General features: G+C 41.3%; 1 protein-coding gene across 1 annotated transcript in view; it reads right to left on the bottom strand.

Moving 5' to 3' along the window:
• gfod1 (glucose-fructose oxidoreductase domain containing 1) overlaps positions 1 to 23,505 on the bottom strand; it is a 35,600-nt gene that overhangs the window by 8,644 nt on the left and 3,451 nt on the right. The gene's annotated exons all lie outside the window — the stretch shown is intronic.

Here is a 23,505-nt window from a genome sequence, read left to right as displayed (position 1 = left end):
TGGCAGGCATGCGTGATATTGCAGACATAACCATGGTGTACAGTAAGACCACACAGCTCACAGAGGTTTAGACAGGGTTCATTTGCATTACTGGATGCCTTATGGTAGAAGAGAGGAGAAAGACCGTGTACGAAACCCAATAAAAATCACTTCCAGCACATCAAAAGGCCCACTGGTGGCAGAAACACCCGAACACAACCAAGATGTGAGGCTGTATGTCTGTCCTCACATCACCGTTATAGTGATGGTACTGCAAAATATGCTGTTGAGGAGTAAGTTGCTTCGTACTCATTGATTTGTTTTTCAGTTTCTAGGCAGACGAAACAGAATCAGGCCAAGCACCAATTTTGCCTCGAGCCAACAGTTCAAACAAAATCAATTCTGAGTGACAGAAAAGAGACCCCCTTCCCCCCCCCCCCCCCCCCCCCCCCCCCACCGCAAAACCCTGAAATCTGTCTGCAAATTGCAATCGATTGTCAAACTGGCTCTGAATGACAAAAACATTGAAACAGCTGTGCTGTTCTTTACTACATCTTTGCAAAGAACATCAATGTTAATCAATAACACTCAATACTGTACAAAGTATAAAAAATATCCATCATGAGGACGCCTTGAATGCATACAACCAGTGCAAAGCAGAAGTAAACAGTCTCTGTGGCCACAATAGTAAATGATGAAACATACTGGGGTAGGGATAGCTCAGTAGGTAAAGTGGTCGCCCCATGATCGGAAGGTCGGCGGTTCGAATCCACTTAACGGCTACCCTGAGGTACCCCTGAGCAAGGTACCGTCCCTACACACTGCTCCCCGGGCGCCTGCTTAGTGGGCTGCCCACTGCTTCACTGAGTGAATGGGTCAAATGCAGAGAAAAACAAGTAATTTCCCCATGGGGATCAATAAAGTATCCATTATTATTATTATACTGTAGAACAAAGTCAACATAGTGACACAGTATAGTTCATAGTATACAGAAATCTATATAAACTTCAACAGAAGCCCATCTTTGTTTGCGGTGTGGCCAGTACCACAAGGTTCTTGTAAAAAAAGCCAGTTAACTTATATCTTTTTGTCAATGAAGATAATGTGTTACATTAAATTTCAATTTTTTATGTGTATGTTTTTTTCATGTGTAAAGACAGGTAATGTGAATAGTAATCTACATTAACTAGCTTAAATGTTCTAGGTTTTCACAAAAGATGCATACAACCACTGACAGGCACAGGAGCAGAAACGCTGCTTCCTCTAAACCGCGCAGTTGGAACCTTTTCTCTTGTAAGACCGGTAAATACAAAACAACGGCTGGCCTGTTCCATATTAGAAAAACTCTGACTGACCACACGTGGTACCTGTTGTACTGTTTTAGTTTGATAAGAATAAAGAACTCAAAGAGGATAACTACAGACCACTGTACTGAATAAAGGTGCATTTTTAAATCCATTTGTATTTGTAAGTGAAAGAATGTGGTATTTTCTCTGCACAATCATGCTTATGTCTTAAAATCTTTGACTGACTGGGGGGGTCTAAGCCTCCCACTAGTGTCGGGCTGTTGCTAAGGATTTATTTTGACTGATACGCTGACACTGAGCTGTTCTCGTGGCCACTTCTGCCACTGTTAGCTTAATGCACTGTAAATGCTCTAGATTCACACTGTCAACAGGGAGTCAAATAATAAAGGATATGTACACACAATCTAAAAGCATTGCTTCACATACTGTACACATTCCTTGAGCCCTCAGAGTGTGAAAAGCTTCATAGTGGAGTCCCGGCTGAGGCTGCCTGTGGGTGAACTAGCAGTTTTGGAAGTGAACTTCAGCTCCAATTAGCCAGGTCAGGATATTAATCCCTCTGACCCAGTTCTGAGGATCGCTAAGGGAGCCCCTCCCCCCCCACCCATTACCCAGCCACTGTGCACACACACACAAAGCAAAAAATATTTACCCACGTCCCCTTCGTCTTGGCAGCAACACACAGAAACAGATACAGGAAAAGACACACTGCCTCGGGTGAGACTCTTCAGGCTAAATGCTAAATGTTCTTGATGGGGTATTTTGGTTTTCATATGAAGCACTAGCTTGCCTAGTTACAACACAATACAGAACAATAGAATACAAACAATACAAAAATGACAAAGAATACTGGAACTTTTTATACTGTTATTCTTATGGTTGTGCTGTCATGCCAAACTAAAGTGTGACCTTTATGGAGATGAAAAGCGGCTTCTCTTCAGATCAGCAACGACCTTTCGTTCCTTGTCTACAAAGCTCTGGAAGGTCGAGCCTGGCTTAGGCAGGTCAGACTGATGAGTCAGGGGAGCTACTCTGCTGAAGTGTGACTCAGACAGTGAGAGGACACATCGTGTGTTTGCGCAACAGATTATGGATGCACCTGAGCACAAGGTGCTATCATAGCAACCACTGCAGTAAACCAACGGCTGGGAGATGAAATGATACAGCGCTAATGCTGTATTTGGTAGACCAGAATTAAAAGTGAATAGAGGAGCGTGAGAAGAAATACGAGTGCAGAGCACAGAGCAAAGAGTACAAAAAAAAAGAAGAGGAGGACGATGGGAAATGGAGCGAAAGCAATTGTAAATTTAAGAAATCACATGGGAATCCCTTGAAAGATGGGATGCCAAAGAAAGATACAGTGTCATCAGTACAACTAGGCAGGACTTCCAAGAGTAAACAAATGGCACTCGAATGGATAAGGATTGAGGGTAAAATACAATACTTTGTGTACTTATAGCAGTATTGTGGGCCATATACAGCTCCCCGTAAGGGACCTGAAGAGCTCAATTTAGTGGGCGATCTATGCTCCAACACTCAGTTGTGAGCATTGGGAAGTGAGAAACGTTGAGTTGATGTTAATCTCTAGACATATCATCTCTAGACAGACGTGCTTCCTTTCTGCATCTGAAATTTTTGTTAGTTACAGAAACAACAGCACCAAGTAATACCTAGTCTAAGGGGAAACCCTGAGATTAGGTGTACTGGTGCAGCATATGGGAAGGAATTAATGAGGAATTAATTAGAAATAAGAAACATAATAACTTTTTTGTCAGACAGACTTAGACTTCCAACTGAATTTATCAAGATGCTTGATGTAACCTAACATTGACTGTTAACAGCCTGCTTTGCTCTCAATTTGTTTAACAAACAGCTCATGTATAAATTCAATATATGATTTTAAATTGCTAAGTTGATTGAGGACATTACATGTAAGCTTTTATTTCCAGTTTATCTATTAGTACATACCAAGTAGTCCTGATCGGCATCTGCACCTTATAGCTAGCAGACACAAACAGCGGAGTGTTATGTTGAGGTGCTCAAAAAATTCATTTGAAATAAACTGTCACTTAAAAAACCCTTACTCCGTTTATGCTTGCTCCTCTTCTGTGCTACTAATTAGATGTTCAAGCACTGTAACCCACTTTACACCTGCACCATGAACACATCACAGATGTACCTTCAATGGAAGCGACACCAGGATGCCAGACATGAAAAATGAACTCATTCGACAGTAATACGCACTGACCTGCCTATCAGATTTAAGTGGTCATTAAATTAAGGTGTTCTGGATTATTGGAGCCCTACCTAGGATGTAACAACTGGGATAAGTGCAAATTCTGACCTGCTTGGTTGCCACAGGGCTGGTAGGAATCAGCCTATAACCTGCCTCTGTTCCTGATGCCATTCTGTTAAGGCTGCTTCTCTCCTGGCCAACCTCGCTTTATTGAAATACTGTATATTGCAATTTAGCTGGTCTTTGAGCCTTCAGTGTGTTAACAGTGGTGGTTGATAATCTACTGGATGTACAGCTAGTAAGCTTCTTCTTTTTCTTAATGTGTGCCACATGTGAGATCAACAGTGGAAAATATCCTTAGATATACGGTAGGTTTAGTGTAAAGGCCTGACGCTGGGGGTTAGGGTTGGTCGAATAGCTACACTTCCTCAGGATTGGTGGGGTAAATTGAAGCTCAAATCGCAGGTAAAGTTCCTGACCCAGTGGGAGAGCAGTAATGGAGCAGAAAAAACCCTTGAGCACAGAGGCTCAGTCCCTTAGCATCAATAATTCACATATAAGACTTATCTAACCAACAGATTTAAAGGCAAAGAGAGAGGAAGGCCCTGCATTAGAGGGGAAAAGGACAATCACACTCCTATAGATATGACAAGAGTATTAATAGATTATAAAGGGGCCAGTAATGGGGATGCATCATTCTTTACTGTGTAAATCCAGACAATGTACCATGGAAGCAGGTATGCAGCAGGAGCAGCAGCATTGCATAAGAGTCACTGACATTTTGCAAAGCAGGTTGTACAAGACTGCCATTTTTTAGCTTTCTAGGATTAGAAGCTTCCTTCAGTGAACAGTGGTAGCACGCTTCCCTCCAGGTGCCTTCAGGTACACGCTCCTGACAACTTGCCTAGCAAATCAGCCGACCTCACAGACTGAAATCACACCCCATCGCCTCACAGACCTGACGTCCAAAAAAGAAGTAAATTGCAGAAACGTGTTCCTGCTACAAGCTGGAAAGGCAGAAACACCACCCAGCAGGTGACTAGTTTTAATTTATTTGCTCGCACATATTCTGATCATGACCCTCTAGTGAAAAACAAAAGTTAATTCCTTAATCTCATTGCAGGGAGAGGAGAATGAGGCAGACAGGGGCTTTGTAATTAATTGGACGGAACAGATGAGTCACTGAATCTTGAATGGATGAGCCATGTGCAGCATGTTAACATCGTTACAGCAATAAGTATGAGATCGTGTACAATCAATTTTAACAGTGCAACCACTGCAGCAGTTAGCAGCAATTTCTACTAAGTTAACATATGCAGAGAAAAAGAAAAAGCATTCAAAACATGTAGTTCTTGTCAGTCATACATAGGGATGGGTATCGAAAACCACTGTTTCAGTTCCTTGAAATTGTTTGCCATTTTTGCAAACGATTCCCTTATCGATTCCAGTCGCCCTGACTGACGTCACCACGTTGCGGAGCGTCATTTACCTGGCAGGAAACATGGCGGCTCAAACGCTCAAAAGTTTGGTTATACTTTACGAGAACGGATGACAACAGGGCAACTTGCAATACTTGCAAAGTAGACACTTCATTTAAGGGAGGAAACACCACGAATATGCAAAAGCATTTGCTCACAAAACACGCGATCGTGTTTTTAATTCTGCTTCGGACTCGTGAATCTCAACCCAGCAGCAGCGGTAACGTTTGCACGTCCTCTCCCGTTAATGCGGCAGGTAAATAATCAACTAACAGTGCATATTATGTTAGCGCGATCTGCCTTATTACAAAACCTGCTATTACTGTGCATTTAGGTGACCATGATGAGACAGACAGAGTCTGGCTCAGATGCTGGCAGTTCTCACTGCAGTCTACTGGTAGCGTCTCCTTTCAGGCCAGGATAGACGAATGTCACCGAGCAGTGACTCAGTTTGTGGTAAAAGGCTTGAACCCGTTTGCCACAGCAGATGATTTTCGGTAAGTGAACGTGTTTAATTGTAGGCAGGGACATTACTGGATATTCTTGTGTAATTGCTACAGAATAATTTATGGTTTACTTTGTTATTGCTACAGAAGAATATTTTATTATTTTACATTTACAATTTTTATTCCTGGGGACCCTGTGACACCCCATTGAAGAGCCGTAGGCTGGATCTCTTAAGATCTCACTGTTGGGTTTGTAAGGCCATGTTACTCCTAAATTTCTACCTTGTTCAAAGAGAAGATATAAAACAAAGTTCTAAGCTAATCGACCTTAGTGTTCTCCTTTAAAAAAAAAAAAAGAATCGATAAAGAATCGAAAATGGAATTGGAATCGTGAAAATCTTATCAATACCCATCCCTAGTCATACACATAAAAGTTGCTGAATTTAAAACCCACTGTCCTCTGCATACACACAAAGCATGCGTGACTTCCTGCAAGTTCTATTTATTAAAAACAGGATGTGCAATAAAGATGGTGACATGACAATTTTACAAACTCCTGTAAAAATCCATATACCTGCATGTTTACGCTTTACTGTCCACGCAGTATTGATCAAGTGCCAGCTGTTATTAGAAAACTTTACTGGTGCCAAAACAAACAAAGTGCATTAGGTGGAGATCCAATTAAGTGTTTATTTAGTCAAACTAGGCCATGTTTATCAGTGTTGGCTTCATTTTTCAGCCCCAAGAGGGTCCCACTTGATCTGGCCCCTGAGTTCATATATGGCTTATATGGAAACTGTTCACTGCTAACTGTTCATGTTACTTGTTCTATGACATTTACACATCAAAATATCAAAAATTACAGTGACAGTCTTTAATTCAGCCAAATTACCGCAATGAACAAGCGAAATTCTAAGTCTTGAAGGCTGTGATTGCTTCAGGTCCTGTAAATATGATTATTTTTGATATTCTTCCATTTTGCTAAGTCAACACTGGCTGGACAGAGACACTGACAGAGGAATGCCAGGATAGACAAAGAGAGAGCAGCTGCATCATTACAAATGAAGGCCAACTTTCTCCAGTCCAGTGCTCCTCTCTGCTCACTGCCACACACATCATCTGGGCCTCTCTGCACGACTCGTGGCGTATCCTACAGGGCACCAAATATTCACTTCAGCAGACACACAAACACAGGGCACAGCCTTGAAACACGAGAGGGAGGGTATGAGGCTGTGTGTGGTAGAGGGAATGCTTTCATTGCATGAGATCTCACACCTCCACTGTACAGGAGTGGCACTGCTGAGGAAGGAAAGGCTGGAAGTGTTGGCTGTGCAGGAAGGTCAGGCTGGGTTTAAGTGAGGGCGAGGCTCACTGACTTGCTTTTGATGGCAGAGCAAATACTGATCAGCAACACTGATACAATAAACTTGACTCACCAGCTGAAGAAATGGGGACAAAACCAGACTACAAGACCAGAGTTCACATTTAAATCCGCCTCTAATGCGGCCCTGTGGAAACAGCTGGAAAGGAAAACCAGGTGGCTCGAGAAGGATGCTGAAGGCATCATTGCAACAGCCAACACAATAGGCCCTCCGCCCGAGGAAGCCAGAAATAGGAAATGTAGGGGAACCAGTCAGGAGAAATAGCCATCTGCCACGCTGTGGCACGCACGTGCTCCTGCAGGGCGAGGGTCACAATGAGACGTGTCAGGGAGGAGCTTTCTACATTCCTATCCACTGATGAAATCGATATGTAGTAAAGCAGAGTTCACACGCAGCATTAGCTGGTATCATGATGTGTTTGAGTAAACAACACAGATTCTCTAAAGCCAGTATTACTATTCTCAGCATCTTTGAAGCAGTTTGTGCCTCACTGAATGGTTCTTCAGCACCAAACAGGAGCAGACACTAGGCAAGGCAGGCCAGGCTCATCTTTCTGCTCAATATTCCAAATTAAATTTAAGTTAAAGCAATTACACAGCAGAGAGGGGGTGGCAACAGAGCCCAGAAACAAATGGAGAATTAGACATTCTTATCAGTGTACACTGTATGCTTCTGGTTGGACATAAAGCAAACAAAAGCCAGCTGTCTGCTCACTAATTTGCTGTTTTTTGTGTATTCACACTGTGAAATTAGCATGTCAATAGTGACCTTGATAGCAGTGATGGATGAACGCAGCACTGTTTGCTCTACTGCTTTGGATTTCAAATCAATCTGCTTCGAGTCCAGAGGAGCGCAGTCACTGTTTAATGGAAACAAAATTTGGTAATATTTGGTGTCTGGTTCAAAAATGTTTAAAAGATCAATTTTGTTTCCTAACCGATTAAGAGATGCACATGTTTGATTTAGCATATTTTTATACTAACCCCAGAGTCTGTGTGTTCCCTCCCGTACACCACTACACAAAAGAACCACTACCTGTCTACTGACCAGCGTTATCACCTTCCTCCTTAAACAGCTAGTGGATAATCTGAATGACATTTCAGTAGGAAAACTTCCTTAAAAGGGTGTGTGCAAACAATGTCAACTGTTATACAAGATAAGGGTTAATGAGTTGATGTTTGGTGCAGTTTTTTGTTAACATGTGTACACAAGCTGCTATTTACTGAGAGCTTTGTATTCTCCAAGTGGACGTTTATTGCAACAAATTATCGGTTATGGTTTTTAAATCTATTTTCTGTATGCCAAAGATGTCAAGTGACATTCATGCATTTTACCGCTGATGTCAACTGATGCCAAAATGTTCATTTCTTGTGTATTATAAAGTATATAATGTTATTTAATGCATTTTTTTTTACAGTAATAGGCATTAAGTTTGGTGTCACCTTCTTGTCAACTGCTTTTGCTTGGAACTTTCCAGCTAATGCAAAGGCAGGGGGCATGTGTGGATGCCATATAACTTCTTTAACAAATCCTGGAGAAGCCCCAAACACTAAACTGCCTTATTTAAGATAATATTTATGCCAAACAGGAGTAAGAATTTGGTGGTGTTCATAGTGTTACGAGTCATGGAAAAAGCACACCTGGGGAGAGTACAGCCAGCAGATGGATAGGAATGATAAAACACTAGGTATTGCAACACTAAGTCCATTAGGACACAGTACAGCTATGAATGATAGGAAGCATTAGCCTCATTCAACCAGCTTTGGCCTCAGCTAATGCCCTTGAATCTCAAGGAGTTTAGCATCCCTAAATGTGCTTAAGTGCAGCTATTAACCCCAGCACCAGCGTGGCCCTCTGGCAACTGGCACTCCTTTGACTCGTAATCAAAGGAGTGGCTTCCACTAAAACCACAAGCACTATGGGCATGCATTAAGGTTGCTGCTGCCCATTGATAATGCAGGTATATGCAAACAGAAATGGCCATCCATACAATATGTCACAGTTAGCTAAATATTCCTACTGTGCAGTGATAAAAATGTATTTAGCACAAACAAAAAAAAAGTAATGGCAAAATTAGCCTTTATGTTTACCTCGGATCACAAAGAGTTTGCACGTGTCTGTAGTTGAAGAGCCCCCCCCCCCCCAAGTTCCTCCAGGGTCTAATTAACTGCTGAGCTGAACGGCTACTTTTCCTCTCTCACCACTGACACACAAACACAGCATCCTAATCAGCACACTTCCCATCATGGCTCATGGTAACATGCACAGCTGAGACAGATAAAACAAGCCTGACAGTGATAGAGCTGTCTCCCAAAGAAGCACCTCTCTGTTACATTTTGCTTTCAGAGCTGCCTTAATTTACTATGTAGGTCAGGCAGAAGACTACCCAGACGCACATGTTTTTCCTCATGTAATTGCCACTTTAAGCTGGTTGGGCTCATTTACATATAAACAACTGCTTGCGGTCAGGCAAATATCACTTTAAATGCTTAGTCATGCGTACGTGTCAGCTCATTAGGTACAGAAAGAAGTAAAGTCAGACGACTTGATTTAGAAAAAAGCAAATAGAGGACTACAAGGACCGCAGTGAGCAAACCTGCTGTCATCAATAATAAATACGTAACTGACTCTTTGTCCCAGAGAAGCTGCTCTTAGGTGGCCAAAGTAACTGGCATTTAAAGCAGCCTGGGACAATGTGACAGAATAATGCACTAAAAATGTAAACGTGCTATATGTTAGGGTAAAGGACAGATGCCATGCATGAGGTAAAAGACACATGTAACTCTGCTGTTACTGTGTACAGTGTCTGAGAAAATATTGCCAAGTTTGAGCTTTTCAGTTCACAATAATAAAAAACAAACTGCATCTTCCAAAGGGATCGCACTAACAGGTGAGCATGCTAGAGTGGCCGTTTGGAAGAAGTCAGGCTTTGTCAAAACAAGAGGTGAGCTCCAGCCCTCCTTTCAGTTGGCTTCATTCAGAGCCATGAAGGGCGTCTTTGTGCCAGACTGAGCTGCTGTGAAGTGAAAGGAGGCGGCGACAGGAGGAAGGTCAGAATTGTAATGAGCAGCAGTGAGCTAACAGTTATCGTAAGGGACCCTGTATGGAGCACATGACAGCATGTGATTGTTAATGAGATGACTTCTAAGCTTATTACTTCTATATTGTGGGAAAAAAAGGGAGCGGGGAAGGATAAAGTCATTCCATAGTGAACTTACACGTCGCTGAAGACCCACAGCTAACGCTACATAAGGAGGCAGACAGCTGTACCATAAACTGACACGTGAGTAAAGGGCAGTGAGCAATCATTAGTAATCATTAATGTCCTGAGATGCATGGGCGGGCAAGTGACTTAAGGCGCACGCTAATTAATTGACACGTTTTGATGCGATTGCGTTCACAAGAAAGACGTTCCACTATAACCATTATCACTGGAGAGGGATGGAGGAGGGAAAACACTTGGGCCAAGCAGGACTGTCGTCATGGTGATAATGCACCCCTCGTATCTGCCTGTCATCTGTAAAAATAAGGCTCTATTAGTTCCTGTCTCTTTCAGGTACCCGTCTCCTAAAGGGCACTTTCTTCTGATTGGCTGATTTGTGGAAGCCTGCCAAGGAGCAGGCGCTGCCTCGTTCTTTTGCCAAAGTGTTGGCACAGTGTTGTAAAACTACTAAAAAACAGTGACTGTGGCAATCTCTCAAATCCAGCCAAGCATGCTGGAGACTGAATCCAAACCAGAATTAGAAAACACAGCACAAACATGACAACGATTACTGTGGAACTTTGTTACACACATCAAATTACTGCACAGGTAACACTGTATCAAAAGCTGTATAGAGCAGTAGCTACATATGTCCCTGTTAAAAGGAGTAAATAAAAATATGTTACATTTCCTGACTAAAGTAACAGAGCTAGTTTTTTTTTTTTTTTTTGCTATTGGCAAGCAACTGTGTATTATCTCACTTCACTTGATTAATTGGATGCTGGAATACTTAAAACAGCTAAAATAATACTTAAGTAGTGCATCGTCTTGCAGCGATAACAGTCCTTCTGATGCAGCTTGTGTTAATTTCTACTCAGTAAGGGCTCAATTTAACTAGTAACATATGAACATGTGAACAAAGTGCTGTCTGAAGAGGCCCCTGATCAATGTGACAACTTCCCCACACATAATTCTGCCAAACATGTCACTTTAAGTCTCAAACATTATTATTATTCGTGGGTCACTAATATCAAGGGGAAGTCGTGTTTCCCGTCTCCATAAACAACAATTGCTTGAAACATAGCCCAATTACAAAGTAACTGCTGAGACGTGACACATAACGGTCTTAGAACCTGCAGTCAAAGACTCTAAATCGACAATGACGTTACATAAATAAACAGAGATGACCTCCATCAGCTGAGACAGACACACTGCCTTTTGAAAGATCTCTTTTTTTTTGACCCAGTTGAATTTGGCTGGCAGTCTCCTGGCTGCTTTGGAAGTCATAACTCACTATGGCTGGGTTAACAGCAGACAGGGCACCGACACAATGCTTCATTCATGCGCCTTCTGGAGTCGTGAGATAAACGAGGTCAAAAAATGCAAAGCGCTTCTACGATGACTGTGCAGAGAACAGACATCGCAATGCGCCGCAGAAGAACATCAATGGTCAATAGGCAGGTCTGTGGGACTGGCTGAAAGAATGATTGAGCGAGATTGTGAAACATCGTGAACTCATCAAATTCTCCCCAGAGATCCAGATGTGCAGTGGTATGCAACTGCACAATGACACATCTGTGATTCTAAGAAATCCAAAAGGGTTGTAGCGGTCAGTGTAATTTAAATAACAGTGCTCTACTGTACGCAAAATCACCTCCAGTATTTGCATCTTTCAGTCTGATCACATGGATCATTTGCATACTGTGACAGAGAACAGTGGCTCTCAGCTTCTAGGCTTCTCACTATACTGGGGTAATGTGTGAACATATCATTGAAGCACCTTCAGCAGCAAACCTGAAGCCACACCTCTGTTTGAGGTGCCTTCCACCATATGCACATGAATACATACATTATCAAAATGCCATATATTGTATAAAAAAGATGCATTCAGCCACCACCGCCGCATCCATTTTGATCTCAAGTGTTTTAGTCACGTACATAATGAGTTTTGATGAAAGGGATGGATCTGATTATGCAACACATAACACTGCATGCCCATACAGTACTGACTTGGCATTTATTTTCATACAAATGATCCAAACAGTAAGTAAATAACACATTGTATTGAATATGATACAGTAACTGGGTCCATATACTCATTAGAGAAGTATTTACTGAGGTCAAAAAATAAGAGATAAGATAAGATAGAACTTTATTAATCCCTCGGGTGGGTTCCTCTGGGAAATTCGACTTCCAAAAAGCACAGCAAGTAAGGCTCAGGATAAATTCTCACAGACTTCTATGCAAACCGACGTCTTTTTGCAACCGAGTAGTCGCCCCCTGCTGGGGAAATGCAGGTTTAAGGAACTTTCATGTTGGCTTCACATTCAGAACCAGGGACAGTTTTTATTTTAACTGCAGCCTACAATCAACACTCATTTCTGGCATAATAATAAGACTTAAACCCTCTCTCCCAGGAGAAAGGCCTCTGCTTAACACATAACACCACTTCTTAATTTCCAAGCAGGCTTTTTCTAGTCTTCATACTACCGACCTGATTTGGTTTGAAAAGATGTGTGACTGGCCGAGGTCTTCCGTCAGGGGCTAGAATTTCAAGTCAGAGCCCAGAGGAAGTGCAGCAATTTGGCTCCTGCTCAGATGACTTAAATTACAATATACTAAAAGGTTTACATGAATTTCCTATGTCCAGTGACGTCAAACAGACCACCTAATCTTATAAACCTAATGCGACATACCTGGGGAGCACTGAAAATCAGACAGACAAAGTTAGCAATTATCTGGACCGCACAAACAGAGCTGTTAGGGGCTTAAAAATCAGATAATTCCCTCAAGGAGGAGGCTGAATATATAACGTATGGCTAGAATCATGACTTCAAACAATGCTGAGAATGCTCAACTATTTCTGCTATATATAGTAAAAAAAAAAATGGGACACTGATAACATGGGACCCATAGCACCTTTAAAAACTGATGATTTTAGACAATTCCTTTAAATGGTGGAGATTTAAATGAAGCTGGTTGCATGAAATCGCTCCATAGTGGTATCTGACTTCCTTTCATGCACCTGGCTGACTGGGATTGTGTGATAATAGCAAGTCAGTGGGAGACTGCAGCGACACAGTTACACCCGTGGTATGACTGAGTCATGCATGAGGGCAAGCTGGAAAGAATTTGTCAGAAAAATAAGGATGGAAAGAGACATTAGTCAGAGAGATACATGACCAACAAAGATATTATTGATATGGAAAGAAGAAGAGAAAAACCTGATCTGTTTTCTATTTTTCTGAATCGTTCCATCTCTCCGTTTGTTTATTGGGCAGCTGGATATATTTCATATGTTACACACATGCACAGAGAAAGAAAAGAACACAAAGGGTCACCGGTCGTTAGCAGGAAAACGCTGAAAGAAATCCTCAATATCACCCAAGCGCACACTTCCCACACACAACAGGAAGTGAGACACACTTTACTACAGAGTACCCAAGTATCACTTCCTGTTGACCGCGTTGCTGCGTCGCACGTTACTCCGCAGTGTCAGTTTATGCTTTTTATTGCTGAAGCGTGATCTAAAAATAGGCCCAACAAGGTTAAAAAGGAAAAAAGTGCAGGACCTGGTGTGGTTACAATAGTCTTAGCGGAAAAACCGGACCAAAAACTTGGGGGCTTTAACTCATATCTGCACATGCCTCTTGTCCCTGTTCCCTGATGGCCAATTAAGACACACAGACAGACCTATTCCTGAACACAGCGCATAAAAGGACATCTGAGCGGAACAACAGAGGACAAGACGGGGAATAAAGAGCCACATAAGCTGATGACAGTGCATCAGCCGGCAGCATGCTAGAGAAGATGATGACGGGGCCACTGGTTAAGTTTGTGCAAGTTGAAAATATTACTCAAGTAGTTTCCCAACACCGCAGCTGATTGCACAGGTATCTTTGTTTTGACATGCTGCAGTTAGCTACACACAGACACTCAGTAAGTGGGAGTGTTTTAACAGGCTGATCAGCGAGGTGTTTTCAGGCCAGGAAGGAATTAAGTAGCGACGGGTCATAACAGGATAAGATATGAGTTAGCGTTTAGCCACATCGTCTGGCTCTTGTTTTTCACTGAATCATGTGGAAAACAGTACAGCTTTATTTATTGTTATTTTTTTAAAACTCGATTGCCCCTCTAAATATGTCTAATTTAGTCTTTCGACTAAAAAAACTATGACAAGTGTTTTACGTATTCCTATGACTGTGACTATGTGTTATTCTCACATTGCTCAGTCAGGCAACATGTAAATGTTCAAGGCATCAGTGTATGTATGAAGATGGCTTGAGTGTCACCAACACCTTATTCATTTAACATGTCACCCATGTGAACTGGTGATACAGCTGTAATGATTTCAACCATTATTTACCAGTAATAACTGTTGCCAATCCACCCCAGTGCGTTAGAGAGGATTTTCTTATATAATTCAGAAGCTAAGGATGGATGGATGGAATGAGAAGTAATGCCGGCTTCTCATTTCTCCTCATGTGGATAATAAAAATAAAGACAGAAACCTTTTCCACACACGGCAGATTTACTGACTGACACTAAACGAGAAATCTCTGAAAGCTTCTCTTCCATTCCTGTTCAAATATAATAATAGAGGAAAATATCCTCACTAAGACTCTAGTCTAATAATGCAGAATTATTCAACGCTAAAAGCCTGCCTCAAATCCCATTCTATATAAAAATCTGGCCTCCCTAATGCCCTTGGATTTAAAAACACACACACACAAACACACACACACATACACACACAATGTGATTCCTGTTCCAAAGCCTGGACCCCAAGTTCATGCCACACAACAGTCCCTAATGGGTCCATGCAGAAGAAAGCGGGCATGTCGAAGGGGCAGGGACGGGGAGGTTTCTACTTTCCTTTTCTCCAGGAATGCTCACTTGTCCGCACAGCGTGGCGGTGAGCTGAAAGAGCTTCCCCCGTCCGGCCATTCATCCAACACACAAAGGCAATTTCACAGGATGACAAGCTTTCTCTCTGCTTTTCTTCCTCACTGCTCCTCATCGTCTCTCAGTTCATTCCTCTGTCTCTAAAACACACTTTTTCACACTTGCGCTCCCAGGCTGTCATTAACATGTTAATGGACATCCAGTAGAACATGAACGCAAACCAGTGGGAAACTTGTGGTGAAAAACACAAGCAGAGAAAGCAAAAAAAGAAGGCCTGGGAATGTCGGCATACCACTCTATCTCCTGGCTGACTCCGTCTGCGAGGGTGGTTAATTTGTCTGGAGCTAAACCACTCAGCAGCACCGCTCAGCCAAAGGGCCCTTCATCCATCAGGCTGATGAATGCAAGCAAAGTCACCCTGAAGAAAACGGAGCCCTTCTGTAGACTACATCAGAGGTGCTCTCTTCTCGTGTACCTTTTTATCATTTAAGAATGTGATAAATACAGAAAAAGGTTATTTTTCCATAATGAGTGACCTGCTCTGGTTATAGCAACTCAAACAGAAAACACTAACACTGGTTGGACTCCCTCATTTATACAATGTGGTTTAACCACAATGGTGTGTGTGGTAGCTGGAAATAAGTCATCAGATGACAAGATTAATTAGAAATGTTAGCTAGTTAATATGCACTTTATTAACCCCTAAGTTGCTTTTCTGCAGCCAATATTTAGCTGTTCCAAACAGCTTGATTTTTTTTTATATCATACTCTGTAATGTTTATCTAAAACAACATGCCATGATGTGGTAATAGTTGGAAATTTGGAAAATTATGCATCAATTGTCCTGACATACAGGCATACATTTGGTGGTGTGGCCTTCCTAATGCATTCACACATTTGTAGCTATGACTGGCCTAGTAGCAGCTAGCTAGTGTTAGCGTAGCTGTCACTTTAACAATAGAGAACAAACTCCACACACAAAGCATTTTCACACATGCTCTTATGCATTATGATAAAGAAAGTTTTTTTTTTTTTTTAATTTCCACATCTGGCAAACACACTGAAGCGGGTAAACATAGGAAAACAACTTCATGGTTTTCAGGCTATTGCTAACAAAGGAAATGCAAGCTAAGCTAAGATGTATTTTTAATAACACATGTACAATTAACATTTCTTTTAAGCTTGTTAACAATATGAATGTTAAACTAATTTAATGACACTCATTTTACATTTTCTTTTTTCTTCAGTGATGACAAATTTGCCTGACTATTCTCTTGTAATTTGTACATTTGGGCATCGTTTGCACTTTAAACATGTTCAGTGGGCTGCCAGAGAGCTCATCACCAGTCAAAAGTGCTGTTAGGTAAGCGTATCAGAGGTGGAAACATGTATTTATGATGACATCCTTAGTATTCAAGTTATAAATAAACCCGTGCCTTTGGGTGGCCCTGCAGAGCAGGTGTCTGAGAGCTTGTGTAGTGCTGATGAACCATGGGCATGATTTAGATTTCAAACTACTGCAGATATCATCTACTGTTAACTGTAGCAGTCCTCTATTATGATGACAGCTCAATAACACACTGCATGTTTAGCGTCACTCAAACCCCCTTGACCTGATTACTGCTGGCTTTTAGTCTGCATAATGCTTCATAGTTACCTGTTATCTACACACTGTGTTGTTCCTGCATGATCAATATGAACAAACACAGGGATACCTAAAGAAAATGTTTGGATTTGTCTATGTGCTGGACTGGACCAAGACAGAAAAGTTGAATGCGGTAAAACCTAAACAGTGAACTGAAAGATGCTAAAGATGCCACAGTTATATTTTTCTGCGGGCTTTCATTATAGCCAACATCCTTCACATTACACACAGTCACATTATGGAGACGAGCGATTGCCCAAACTGTCCATCTACTGAGCTTTACATGCTATAATTAGCAGGTACAGTCTGGTCCAGTCAGCAGCATGAACGAGCGTCTGGCTGTGCAGCTTAGATATCTTCTATCAGTGAGACGAGAGAAACCAGATTCACATTTGATAATTCAATTACAGTTTTTTTAATTTCAAAGGGCAGTCACTTCAAGGGGCCTTATATTCTAAGGTAAAAGATGTTACAATAACATAGAGAAAAACCCAACAATCAGATGACTCCCTATGAGCAAACATTTGGTGACACTGGGAAGGAAAAACTCCCTTTTAACAGGAAGAAACCATCAGCAGAACAGCACGCAGGGAGGGAGACAGGACAAATACACTTTAAAAAGGACTGAGGAAGCTTTTCAACAGGTGTTCTGATTTCAGTGTGTCCAAGTAGGACTTTATCACCTTCATACTCATGTAGCCATTCAGAGATGTCACCTGCCCCATGGAAGGAGCATTAGACCACTCTTGACAGGACAGAATTGTTAAAGGACTAAAGTGATCACCCAGTACAACTCTGCATTTATTTAGAGGGAATTCTCTCAAAGGTAGGGATCCATCAAATCCATTCAAATCCATCTTGTGGTCCAAATTAGAGTCCTTATCAGGTCAATTCTTGCTCAAGGGTTCAAGTTTTTCTGTTGATTTGTCATTATCACGTACGTATTACTAATCAACCTGAATAATGACTGATGCAGAAAACACACCCCAGTGCTGTCAGTTTCATGCTCAGCAGTCATGCTGTGCGGCTGCTTGACCTTTTCAACTTCCTTGTGATCTATGTTGCATTTTTCTCAGAATTACAACAGAAATCGATTTTGGAATTTCACAATGACACAAGTGATGAAGTGAATAATTGAAAGGGATTTTACACAAACGTCACAAGGTGCCAACAGTCGCTTTAAAAAGACACAGCATGCTGTGCTGTGCCTGTTGCTCATCACTGTAAAAGTGCACCGCAGAGCTGAGCTGTAGAGCTGCACTTCCTTCGCCTTCAACAAAACGGAACCACACGAGGGGACAGAAAGCGCACCTGAAACTCATGCTCGTCTTACATTTCAGTTCAACTCTCAGATTCCCCATTAGCCATTCAAGCTTCTGCAAAAACGAGAACATTTATCAGAATAAAAGCACAATCTTAACAAGGTGATTAGTGACCCAGTATGCTCATTTTCACCTATATACTTTTATCCTTGGCCTCCACTAAAGTAGTTTTGTGTAATACACATTTCAGATACACGTTTGAATATCAGTGTCCACCACTTTAACATTATATATGTGACAGAAGACAAAGAAAAACCTCAACACTTTAAGTAGTGTGAGACTATAGTCCAACTCTCAGGCACTTACTGGACCGTCAACAGTCTGAAGTATTTTTGTTCATGCAGGGACACCTGAGAACCTTTGCACAGCCTTCTGAATGATCCCCAAAACAGGACCGGGCACTTACAGGATGACAAACTGGGGCATCGTCCTTCTTCTTTTTCTTGCATTTTCACAAAGCATCTACCCAGGAGGAAGTTAAAGAACAGAAATGATTCTACTGCAAAGCTATACAGGACACCTAAAACCAACGGGACTGAAATGTATTGTACATATGTCTCAACAACCTGAGGGCATTACTCTGGATGCAGCAAACTGGAAACGCTAATACAAGCTTCACACCACAGGAGTGCTAGATTAATAAGAAAGAGAAACCAGAGGAAGAACTGCAAAAGAAATCCCAATGGAAGCCAAGAAGCTGCTCAACAAGACCGACAGGTTCACTGTAATGTAGACCAAGTATGCTTATCTGCTCATGTAAAACCTGAAGAACATGTGTGGTGCTGTTCGCTTCCACCGGTGATTTTCCATTTTCCCAAAATCCTCGTGGTTATTATTAGTTCTTAATTCTGTACTCAGTCATTCAAGCAGGGGTAAAGGGAGGACACACAATACAGAGACGGCTGGCTGGATGATGTAACTGTTAATATTAACAGTCAGACTTTAATTTCACTGAGTAAACCCAACTTGGATTTAAAAACAAGTAAATATTGAATATTTCTTTCAATTTGATTTGGTGAGATCAATTAAAACAATCATTGTTTTGTCTGTTGGAAATTCAGTTTATGTAGACAGCAGCTGATATGTGATTTTCAATGATTTATCACAGTTATTTGATAAGATAAGATAAGATAAGATAACCTTTATTAGTCCCACACGTGGGAAATTTGTTATATTATGTATTATTATTATGTTATGTATTATCAAATAAGATTGCATGTAATTGCCAACTAAACTCCAGTCAGTCTCAGACTGATATCAGACACAAAGCAGACTGACTTTATCTGAGGGCAACAGTGATCTTATTCTACACCTATTTAAATAAAAATAAATATAGTGAGATAACTTTATTTAATGAATAAAACAGATATATAGACAAAGTTTAACTGTCATTTGATTTGACAAAAGATGATAAATTGCAGTATATTTTACTGCAACACTTAGTGTACTGCTAAATACTAAAAATTATATAATATTATTATATGATGAATGACTTATTCTCACCTTCAGCATAGAACATCCTAATATGAAATAATATATGACTGTAAGCTTTTGTTACCCCAAATATTCAACTATTATGGACGGATTATAAGACGACAAACACATAAACCAAACATTTTTAGATTTATGTCTAATTTTGCATTCAATGTATGTTGAATTCAATTGTTGAATTAAATGTTTGCAAAGTACAATCAGTATTAGACGTTGTGTTCATGCATCACAAAAGTCAAATGAAGAGAGGGTAAAAACAAACCGGTCAATGTGGTCAAAGGCAAAGTTCACATTCTTCTGTTGAAGAAGCCTGATCACATTTCAGCTCATGAGGTAAGCAATAAGCAATGAGGAATGAGCAATAAGCAGGCCACAGGCAGATTACTATCAGCTCACACGCCCTGATAAAAGAGGAAGTTTTAGTGCTTCAGTCCCTCGGGTCAGCCAATCAGTGACTGCGTAAGACTTTCACAGAGCTGTCGTGAAAACGGTGATGCAAGAAAGGGCAGGCGTGTGGGCCGTGTCTGCTGATGAAATTTCAGTGGTCAGCTGATATTAGGATTCACTGTAATTTTATTTTCAACTTTACCACCAAGTCTGCCATCTGTAAAATTTACCACTGCTTTCTACGAGCATCTACTTGGAGTTCAAGTCCAGTCACGGTGTGAGTGCGTATATCTGATAAACATTACACAATTTTATAACAATTATTAACCACAAAAAGTGATCCCAGAATGTGGCTGTTACATCTGCTCAGTGTGCATGTGTGACACCTGAGATAGTTGTCTCTCTATCTTGATCTTAGCTTTCTATTTTGGTTTCTTTTCTTGTGTTACAAACTAAACTTTCTACACTAACAAGCAAAAATGCTGTTTTAATTCAAAGCTTTGACCAAACACACTGGAGTTCACCTCTCATCTGAAACCACTTTAAAGTTTCACTTTCACTTGCTGCTCACTATTGTTTTCACTGGCAAAAGATGGCAGTACTCCACAATATTAGCACATGTTAGAGAGACGCTTGTTCTTGGCTGCTAGGCGTCCAAGTTCTGCACCATGCGAAGGTGAGGACACAAGCATGCGTGCTAACACGGCTGCTGGAAGACACTGAGCTGATAATTAAAGCTCGCGCAAAGGGGGTGATTCTCTTGGAAAGGACAGTCCTGCATTAGTGTGATCAAATACTATTTGCCTATTTGCACTACTCTGCCTGGTTTTCACTCAATGTCATTTACCCTTATATTGTATATTGTATAGCTTTCTTGTTATATGTAAAATTGTATTATATTATTTAATTTTTTTACTTTAAAATATTTTACTTGCATTTTTAATCACTCTTATATTTAAATGTTCATTTTCTATTTTATCTAGGGATTGAGAGTAACGAAGTTTCTATTCTCTGTATGTCCTGTACATGTGGCAGAATTGACAATAAAGTTGACTTTGACTTTGAAAAAAAAAAAAAAAATTCTGAATTTCGCAACAGTTGCCAGCACAGATAAAAAGGTCAGACAGATGCAATTTCTTATTCGTGTTGACAGTCCCATGTCTTTGTCATTTGATGGGGTTTAATGAATACTGGAAGAACTCGAACACTTTGTCTGATAAGAAACAATCGAGCGGCAGTCCGAATTTTCCAACTAAAGGTGGAATGATTGCACACGTTTGGCTCTTTTCAAAGTGAGAAATTCCCATGTGAACCTAATGGTGACATTGTTACCTAGCAATAGGTCATCTACCTTTGAGAGGAATTAACTGAGCTGTTGTGAATCAGTGTTCCATAAATATGATGCAACTGAAAGGAGAGAAAAATATCTGGACCAGTAATTTCCCACACTTCTTAACACATTACCATGTGGCTGCTGATAAAACACTAAGAATTAGCATCAAGCTACATGTATTATTATTTTGTGTGTGTGTGTGTGTGTGTTCATTATATCTACCAATAAACATTTATATTCTTGAAAAATCTGAATTTCTAACCTTTAAATTAAAACTGCTCCAGTCATGTTAGCGTGACAAAGCTAGCTCCTAACTCAGAGCGAGCTAATGGCTCAGTCACATGAGTGAATTTCTGTTTATTTAGACAAATATTTAATTACTGCAGTTAACCGGCGTATAATCACAATCACAGTCTGATATCAGACTGATAACCAATATCTGACTGCTCCGTCTTAGGGCAATATTTATGGCGGCTTTTAGTGATGGCATTGTTGTGCAATCTTATTTTGTAGTTTTGCTTTAGTAAAGTTTTCCTTTAAGGACAGACTTTGCAGTTAAATTATATTTTATTGCAATATCACAATGTTAAGAAATTGTGATAACATTGTATTATGAATGAATCGCGGGTTCATGGGTTGTCTGCTGATTCCCACCCTTAATTGAAAGGGCCTCAACTTTCCGGTGCCAGCTTCAACTCCAGGCAAACTCATCTGATCTCTTTTGAAGAACAAGGACTGATTGATTTAAAAATAGATAAAGAAATAAAAGGTTTATCTATATGGAAAATAATTAACAGCTGCAGTAGCAAAGTTTTGTGTGTCTATAAAGCAGTAAAGGAACCTAAAAAATGTACAGTATCATGTTTATAATATTCTGACTTGGTGTGATTATGGAGGCCGAGTTCAACAGAATTTGCAAACACTGTTTCATGTTTGCCCAACAGAACGCCAACAGGATCGGGCCCAGACGCAGACCGGCTGAAGAGAGGTGGGTGGAAAGGAACAGGCGGCGCACATGCAGTGAAGCTAAGAGGAAATGAGCTGGGAGGAAAGAGAGGAGGAAGAAGGGCTAGTGACAGAGCTGATGTAGTTGGCATGCGGGTCCAGTTGAGTTCACTGGGACAGACTCACTTCGTTTGAGCAACCTTTAACACTGAAAAGATAGTTTTTGCTCCCTTGTTGTCACGTGCCTGTGCTGGTGTGACTTCTGATTTAGGGTATGCATAAGTACATACTGAGAAGACTGCAGTCATGGCATGAGCAAATATCCACTGTACATCAGTCCCATCCCTTTTGTTAGCTCACGTTACAGAATCAGGTGAAGCCAGGGAGCAAACAAGGCAGCAGTGTGGGAATGAATGGAGCCACAGAGGCCTTATCTCCATACAGGAGACTGACTATTACACAACTATTACACTAAGAATCAGCAGCGGTTCCAGTATGAGGAAGACCGACTGTACATGGGGTTATACAGCCTGTCTGGCATCCTGCTCATGAGCAAACATTTCTAACCTTCAGCTGCAGTCCCCTGAGGAGGCCTGCTCCATGGCAGTCGCACTACACTTGGCCCTAACAGACACCTTGACACAATGTTCAACAGAGACCTGACACTATGGAAGAATCCATCCATCCATCCATTTGCTTCCGCTTATCCTTTTCAGGGTCGCGGGGGGCGCTGGAGCCTATCCCAGCTGTCATAGGGCGAAAGGCGGGGTACACCCTGGACAGGTCGCCAGTCTGTCGCAGGGCTAACACACAGGGACAGACAACCATTCACACCTAGTGGCAATTTGGATTATCCAATTAACCTATCCCCACAAGCTGCATGTCTTTGGACGGTGGGAGGAAGCCGGAGTACCCGGAGGGAACCCACGCAAACACGGGGAGAACATGCAAACTCCACACAGAAAGACCCCGGCCTGATGGTGGAATTGAACTCAGGACCTTCTTGCTGTGCGGCATGATATGGAAAAATAAAGCTCGGGGCATCCCATAATGGTAAAAATGGCAGCTGTTCCACCACTGCACCCAACGAGCTTGTTACAGTCAAACAGCAGCAGTGCACGGGCTCAGCAGAGGTTCAGCGGCGCAGTGGCAAAAATACAGCATGTCTCATTATCATGTAAATATGAAGGTACATGTACTTGTTGTTTTCTTGACTTATGATGATGTGATTTAGCGTGTCGTCTCTTCTGCTCTTTGCTAGCAGGGACAGAGACAATGATTGTGTCAGCACTTTGGAAATAAGCTGTATAACATGAGTATAACACATTGGGAATAAAGCATGCCAATTCAAGCTCGTTTAAATAAGGGCTCTCAGACCCAAAGAGGTGCCCAGGGTCATTGTCAAGCTGGCTAGCAAGCAGCAAGACTTGCTTCTGGAAGAGTTTTG

Source organism: Aulonocara stuartgranti (genome assembly GCF_965226115.1).
Source record: "Aulonocara stuartgranti genome assembly, chromosome: 9".
In the NCBI taxonomy this organism is placed as follows: Eukaryota; Metazoa; Chordata; class Actinopteri; order Cichliformes; family Cichlidae; genus Aulonocara; species Aulonocara stuartgranti.
Note: the sequence above shows the minus strand (reverse complement) of the source record. Positions and strands in the feature narration are given on the sequence as shown.